The following is a 9000-nucleotide window of genomic DNA, read 5'->3' on the forward strand; positions in this document are numbered from 1 at the left end:
GGGAAATATGAAGAATACACAACTTAACTGTCAACTTTTAAAACTGAACCAAAGTCTTTGAATCTTGATGGAACCGTAACTTGTCTTCCACTTGAGGTTCTTGCAGCAATCTGTCCTCTAACATCGACTACTGGTCGGTCTTCTCCTCGACTCGACAGTGTCGTGCCTGAGCTACGCCTCGTTTCTCCCTGTTCTGGAGCAACTTTTGCTGAATGATCTGCCACCTCTGGTTCAGTGTGTCTCGGGTAAAAGTCAACTAGTGGACTCTTATCTTCGTCTGGCTCAGGTGCTGGTTCTCTCGACTGTCTCAAGTGTTTTCTGTTTCTCCTCATAATTCTTCCATCAGGCATTTTCACTTGGTAAGATCTTTCACCAACCTGTTCATTCACTACTGCCTTTTGCCACTGTAGGTTTCTGTTATAAGGTTTGATCCGTACGACATCACCTTCTTTCAGCAAAGGCAATGAATGAGCTGACCTATTGTAGTACTTGGCCTGTTTTGTCTGTCTGGCAGCGAGCTTGTCAGTGATGTCATCAGCTGTACTCGGTCTGAGCAAACTCTCAGCCGTTGGTAGGCGAGTTTTCGTTCTCCTGTTGAATATTCTTTGTACTGGTGATGTACCAATGCCTTCTGTTGGTACATTTCTCCAGTCCAGCAATGCAAGGTATGGGTCTGATTGAGCAGGTTTTGACTTTTTCATGAGTCTCTTAACAGTCTTTACCGCACTCTCAACCTTGCCATTCGATTGAGGGTATCTAGGTGAAGAGGTTTGATGCTGAAATTCATAACTGGAGGCAAATCTGGCGAATGCATCCGAGTTAAAAGGGGGGCCATTATCTGTAATTATTTGGCTTGGTATGCCATGTCTTGCACAATGAGCCTTGAGTTTCTCAATAACCTCTGTTGCGTTCTTACCACTCAGGCGGTCTACTTCGAAATAGTCGGAGAAATAGTCCACGGTAATAAGATAATCATGCTCATTAAACTCGAAGAGATCACTTGCAATCTTATCCCATGCTCGGGACGGTAAATCATGGTTTAGAATTGGTTCTCTCCCCTGATCTTGTTGAACACTATTGCAGATTTCACATTTTCTGATATGATCAGTTAAATCTCTTGTCATGTTTGGCCAATACACGAGTTCACGTGCTCTTCGGATAGATCCTTGAATTCCAATGTGGCTGGCATGTATCCGTTCTGTGATTTCAGTCCGCATACTTCTGGGAATGACCACTCTTTCCCCTTTAAAGATCACATCGTTCTGAATTGATAGTTCTTCACGGAAAGTGAAATAATCTCTAGCAGCATGTGACAGGTCATCTTTCTCTTCAGGCCAGCCTTGAGTGATAATCTTTTTCAGGTTTCTCATTTCATTGTCAGACTGTGACTCATGTTGAATCTTGCTGAAAGTTTTGTCCGAGACAGAAACATATTGTTTCATGTCAATAGACTCTGTTTCAATTTCTGTTGGTGATCTCACATCCATTTCAAAGATGTCATCCATTTAAACATTTCTTGTGCCCCTTGTGCAAGGCAAGTGTGCTCGACTGAGCGTGTCTGCAAGATACATTTGACAACCTTTCTTGTAGACAACAAGAAAGTCAAACTTTTGTAGCCTGAGCATCATTCTTTGGAGACGTTTGGGTGCACTGTGCAAACTCTTGTTCATAATTGACTCTAACGGCTTGTGGTCCGACTCAACTTTCACCTTTCTTCCATATGTGTAATGTTCAAACCTCTCAACTCCAAATACAATGGCCAACATCTCTTTTTCAATCTGGGCATAGTTTCTTTCGGAGGTGGTCAGGGCCCTTGAAGCATATGCAATAGGTTGACCTTCCTGCATCAAACACACACCCAATCCATTCTGTGAGGCATCACATTGAATTACAGTCTCAGCTGTATCATCAAAGTACTTCAAGAGTGGCGGTTCGGATAGAATATGCTTGATCCTCTCCAGAGACTTTCCTTGCACATGTTCATCCCAGCGAAACTCAACGTTGTCCTGTAACAAGGATCTCAAAGCTGCGGTTACTGCAGATAGTTTTGGTGCAAACTTTTTGGACATAATTGACCATTCCAAGAAGTCTCTGTACACCTTGTTTGTCTGTAGGAGTAGGCATCTGTGCAATCGCTTCAACTTTCATGGGATCTACTTTCAATCCATCTCTTGTAAGAATATGTCCAAGGTAAGGGACTTCAGGTTGTTTCAGTTTTAGCTTTGATTTGTTCAGTTTGATACCCTTTTCTCTACAACGATCCAGGAATGCAACCAGTTTCTTGTCATGATCTCTCTCTGCTTCAGTATCTGTCAGACCAACACCAAATATGACCACATCATCATGAATAGCTTTTACACCTTCAAGCCCTTCAACAGCATTATCCATTCTTCTTTGGAACTCTTCAGGCGCAGGAGATATTCCAAATGGCATGCGTAGCCATCTATATCTACCCCCAAGGCGTCTCAAATGTGGTGAGTAGACTGCTTTCCTCATCCAGAGCGATGTGCCAGAACCCATTCTTGGCGTCGGCTAGAGTAAATTATCTGGCATGTGATAGTTCGGGAAAGATATCATCCATGGTGGGTGTCGGGTAATGATTTCGTTTCAAGGCTTTATTCAGCGGTTTTGGATCTATACAAAGACGAATCTTTCCATTAGGCTTTGCAACAACAACCATGGCCGATATCCAGTCTGTTGGCTCTGTTACAGACGTAATCATTTCCATCTTCACAAGCCTTTCAAGTTCATCTTTTAGTTTGGGTTTCATGGCTACAGGAACTTTCCTGCAAGGTAGTTGAACTGGGGTTAGTGATTCATCAAGTTCCAAATGAAGTTCCCCATCCAATTTTCCTTCGCCCTCAAACAAATCTTTGTATTCCGTAGTTATATCTGTCATCTCAATTCTGGACAATTCTCGACCTGTGGCGTTTGTGTCCTGAGCTGGATTGATGGACATGATGTTCTCCTGGTTCAGGGTGATAAGCTGCATGTGTTGGACAACTCTTGATCCAAGAAGTGGTCTTCTGTCACCTTTTACAATCAACATTTCCACACTATACTTCCTCCCATTTTTGGGGTTTGTAATTTTGACCCGTCTCTTACCTATTGGTACAGTCTCTGTGTCATTGTACATGACCAAGGTTGTTGCAGTTTCATCCAACATTTTCAGCTGTGGATCCCTAAAGACCTCAGAGTATACTGCTTCAGGTAGAAGATTAACTGTTGCTCCACAGTCCAGCTGAAACATCACATCTTCATCATTAACTTTCATCCAGGCAAACAACTTTTTCTTGTATTTCTCTTCTTCAACACTTGCAATCTGTTCTCTGCTGTCCATAGCCAGAATATATTCTTCCTCGACCTCAGAGTCGTCAATATCTCCATAGTCTTCAACAGCATGGACTTTATCCCTGTACTGTTTCTTCTTTGTACCTTCTGTCATCGAACACTTTCTTTCAAAGTGGTTCTTTCCTTTGCAGTTCTTGCATGTATGGCCAAATGCTGGGCACCTATCCCGTCCAAATATATGTTTCTGTCCGCAGAACTTGCACTCTCACAAATTTCTATCCTGATATCTGTCTCTTTTGTCCCTGCGTTCGGAACCTTTCCTATCATAGGCTGTTTCATTCTGTTTTCGTAGATGATCCCTTCTACTTCTAATAGCTTTCACTTCTTCTGATTCTGATGTACTGATAGATTTCAGCTGTTGTGTTGCCGCCTACATATGGAGACACACGTTTGCAAAGTGAGCTTAGATTCCTGTAGAAGTCTCTTTCTAGTGTTCTGATCCCTGATCCCCATAACTATTCTGTTACGGATTAAGCTGTCTTCTTTATCCCCATAACTGCAAGTTCTAGCCAGTGTACGAAGTACAGTGGTGTATGTGTCAATGTTCTCTGAGGATTCCTGATCCCTTTTATTGAAGCAATACCTTTCAAATGTTTCATTTGTTTCGCCAATGCAGAATTTTTCTAACTCATTCAACACCTTTTCGTCATCTTCCTTGTCTTTTTCATTGGCAAACACTAACCCTTCAATGACGTCAAGAACATCTGACCCAATACATGTCTTCAAAGTGGCACACTTGAATTCTTTGGGTTCATGTGACAGTCTAGCTGCTATGAGATAATTGTGCCAGCTTCTTTTGAACTTCTTAAAGTTAGTGGCTAAGTTCCCTTTCAAATCTAGTTTCTGGGGCAAGGGAATATTTACAGGCATATGCAGAATTTGTGGGGTAATAGGTGCTTGTTGCTCCTCTTGGTCTGACATGTTTTGTGATTCAGGGTCGATATAACGTCACTGGGCAGATTTGAACATGCAGCGGTAAGATACTTGCGCTGATGATACGGAGGGGTCAGCTATACCACGTGCTCCGATTTGATTTCCGTCGTGCATAGATTTGTGCACTCGTGCATACATTAGATTAAACAACCAGTGTCTGGCGAGTATCAATAAACAGTGATTTCATTATCAGAATGGTTACCGCTTCTGACACCATGTTTCGTTGTGTCTTTGTTGAATAAGAACGAGATATTTGAGCATGGATCTTTAATCTTCGAGCGGTTACATCCCGAGTAGCGTCCCCTGACGGGAGCCTTCGTTATTGACATTTAGGGGGAGAATTAATTGTTTATCAGTAACGTCACACGCCCTTTCTTGTCTCTGCTATTGATGTCAACATTTGTTGGAGAAAGAATATGCTTTACCATCTCTACATGTCCTCCCAAACATGCCACATGAAGAATGTTCCGGTCCAGATTATCTAACAAGAGAACATCAGCACCTTCACTTACAAGGAAGTCATACACTTGTCTGTGTTAATAGAATGCAGTCACCATGAGAAGTGTTAGCTTCTGGTTCCCATACCTACCGTTCATGTTCACTCGACTATCAGACACGATCCGCTTCACTCGTTTCAGATCACCTTCCATGCAGGCACTATAAGGTTTGGTTCTTAATGTCTCCATATACTGAGAGGTCACAGCAGGGTAGGACTGCTTTGAACCTGAAGATTTGTACGGACACAATGCATTGACATCGATGTGTATGAATATGACATCATGTACTTTAGAATGGGTGTATTTGATTACAAAAATACTTTCCACTCACAGATCTTAGGCCAAGTAATGTACGACGTGAAGTGCCTTGGTGTTACAGATGTCGAATGCCCTTTCCTTGCCACTCACTTAGGTACATTTTTTCCATCTTTCCTAAAAGAATTCAGGTATTTGGAGAGACTCCAAGAAACCTGTTTGCTTCCTGATATTACACTCAATGCTGATCACATATTGTTTCCATAATTATTGGTGTGATTTCCCAATGATAGGATGCCTGAGGCGAATTTATCTTTTTCCTACATACAGCGTTCAAAAATTTCTTTTTAGGTACAGTCATATGCAGCATTAAACAAAAGAAAAAGGCACGCTCATAAAACAGTCTGACTTTGTTCAACCGTCACCTATTTAACAGACATTTCTTATAGATGTTTCCTTTCCAAAGAGATGATGCACACATATTATTATAAGTGATGTCGCAGTAACAGAGTTCATAAATCAGGATTGATACCATATACCTCACTAAGATCGCTATCATTGCAGCTATCATGAAGTTTGCGTTTTAATGCACCTAGCTATATTGATCATTCACACATGCTCATGATATTGTCTGAACTGTACAATGGTTTCTGCCTTTTAGCAGAAATTACTGGTGAACGTGAAAGGGGATTTGTCGCTTTTACTAAGCATCTACGTATCCGACAGTTGCACAAATTTTGTTGTGTAATGTACATTTCGCTCTAATGCCGTGAAAAATCACACCTTGCTTATTTCCACTGGACTAGAGGCAGAACTACATGTAATTTGCTTTCCAGGCCAGCTGAACTGTTGGAAGCAACTTTTCATAATGCTCTGCCTAAATATCGATCAGGGTGCATTCTCTGCAGGTACCACGTCTTTGCCTATTTGACAGGGCGATTCCTTTGGTTAGCAATGTTATCCACACCGTCCAGCTGCCCAACAGTCAGTAGCAGAGACAACATTCACATAACGTGTGGAATGACTACGGTTCATACTATATTTTGGCGTTTCTCACAAGAAGATCAGGAGCCAAATAGAAGACTGAGGGGAAAGAGAGATAGTGGATGGAACTATTGTACCTTAACTTTCTTGTTTTGTCCTGACAACATCAGAGGAATACAAAAGACGGGTGAAGCACAATGATTTGTGGCTTTGAGGTCAATGCGCAAATCATGTGGCTTTCACAATAAAAAGAAAACGATTTCAAATCTTATCCTTACTTTCGAACATCGTATAATAATAACATAATATAATATATACCTCTATCTAAATCTTGCAGTTACCTTTGACACATTTAGATTGTCCATTTCGTATTTCCAAACATCGAAATTTCGAAAGGCAGCACTTGGAACCACATTGGCCAGTTGGGACCTGATAACAAACGAGAACAGAGCCACATGGACGTATTTGAACATTGTATTTCTCGTCATGGCATATACAGCATTTGAAGCCTTCAAGACGAAGACTATTCTCTATTGTCCAATTTCTCCAAAACTTATCATACTGAAAAATAACACACAGTGTTCGATTAATATTCGAGATAGCTGACATATTTGTGTTTACAGACCAAATGCTACTTTAGTTGTGTGGGATTTTTTTTATTCTGAAATATTTCGTGTAGTCTTAACTCGATTTAACTGTTGTTTTAAATTGTGTGTGTTATTTCTTTCTGAAAGATTCCTTGTTTTTTTAAGTTGATAGTAATTGATTTAAACACATTATTGACATGATTTGCTGTGATAATCAAGATACGAAATGACTTACGTTGGAATGATTCCTTGGAATATTGTCGTATCCATTTTCATTTTTAGTCTTCCGTGATTCGTCACTTGATAAACGACACGTTAAAGCTTTGCTATTGTATTGAAAAGTTAATTACTGGCTATTCTCAATACATTTCAATTCACACAGTTTGATGCCAATGTGTTTTACTGTGTAAGTGAAGTGAGTCTGTCTCTTATCGTTGTGTGATCAGAATACAATCATGAAGAAGGGCAGGATCAGGATTCCAAAATGACACCAGCGAATCATGTTGCAAAGTCATAGAGTAACGATGGTGCAGATTTATATGACATCTGGCAATGATATTGGCAGTGTGATGATGACTGAACGCCAACCGACACCAGTGTAATCACTCATCCAGTTGACAAACAAATGGAGATAAAATGCAAGAACAAGTAAATGCCCATTAAGTTGCCTTAAGTAGCTCTATCTGTGCCGTCACATGACACTTCATACTCTATATTTGAAGATGCTTGAGTTGATACGACCCTCGACCATCAATCACTTGCTATCCCCATCTCGAAATATGATGGATCGACAAAATGGGTTTTGTACATATATTCAGCAGACAGTTTCACATTTACAGCTGGCTTTGTCTGGTCCAGACTAGATTTGTTTACAAACAAATAACACTGTACAGCTGTAGTACTGCTGATACAAATATCTAGTCATGATATTGTGCCAGTTGTACAATCCACCCTGGTTTTAGTAGAGATTTCTTCTGGATGTGGAAATGGTTTTGTCGCTTCTATTTAAGCAACTGTGGTTCTGACACTGCTTCAACAACATCCACAATAATAACAATATTAGACTCCCAGTTGGCTTGAGGCTGTTCAGGACATTTTGGGCTGAATTTTAATAACTGTTTTATTATTGGTAGCTATGATGAAGACAATATCCTGAGAGTAGTTAAAAAGCAGTGTTAACTCTCCCCATACCATGAAGATTTTGTACCACAGTGCAAGACAGTGCCTTCAGAAACATGAAATGACTTGATGACACAAGAAAGGTGTAATTACCAAGTTACTTGTTGTTAATACTTTATTCTTGTCTTCTGAGAGCACATGGCATATAATGCTTGACTCCAGGCATTTACCTCCCCTTGAAAGATATGGAAGGGTAGCTTTACGCTAGTTGATATTAATTAAGAACTTAAAGGGAACAAAAAAATTATTCTCTCTTTGAGAAAATTAGTTTATTGTGGCCACAACAAAAGGAATATCATGGTTATTCTGAGTACCACTTACCACAATATCTGTTGTGTTTATTGTTTTCATAAAATCAAAATGTTTCAATTTCCCCTACTTTACAACAATATACATCCTGAGAACTAAAGATGAAAAATAATTAATACATATCCACTAATAGTGACAAATCAATAGTTTATAATATGAAGTTTCTGTGTATTATACTTGTAAAGTAGAAGGTAAAGTTTTAGTTTTATAATTAGTTTAAGTACTTTAATGCACAGAGAGAGGATGCGATACAGGCATGTTGAGGTTTTTAAAGTTTAATCTGATCATGGCTTGGTACGAGCCAAGTTGTAATGTAAAAACATTAGTGGTTCTTTCTTTGGGAGTAACAGAAGCGTGGTTTTTACAACAAAGAATAGCTTTAGATTAAGGGATTAAGTACGCGAGAAAGATGATCCCAGAACCACGTTTTTCATGTATAACACTTATCTTCCATGCAGATTGTGCTTACAAATATCGCTTTTCCCACTTTGAAGTTAAGCTTTGGAAGTGGCTTTGTTATCTATCTGCCAAGGTTAACACATATTGTTCCCGATATCTAAACACTTAAAAACATATATTATTATTTTTTGTGAGAAGACATAATACATTAATGTGGTTTCGGCAGAGATACCATATATATCCTGAATTATGAACTCCGTTGATGTGATATGATGTGTGATATGTGTGGTATCATGTCTTTGGAAATGGGAGCGACAAAACCCTTTCCACACAAATAAGTCACCTCTTCTGAAAGCAGACGAAGATAATAGTAATAAATGGAACCCAAAATAGATAATTGGTTTTCAAATGCCCCCATCGTAGTGTATACTTTGCCACAATATACACCAAAAGAACCAAAACATATGTTGTTATTAACACATATCCATCAACAGTTACAAATAAAA

This window comes from Haliotis rubra, unplaced genomic scaffold (assembly GCF_003918875.1).
Source record: "Haliotis rubra isolate DU_JTF1 unplaced genomic scaffold, ASM391887v1 Scf517, whole genome shotgun sequence".
In the NCBI taxonomy this organism is placed as follows: domain Eukaryota; kingdom Metazoa; phylum Mollusca; class Gastropoda; order Lepetellida; family Haliotidae; genus Haliotis; species Haliotis rubra.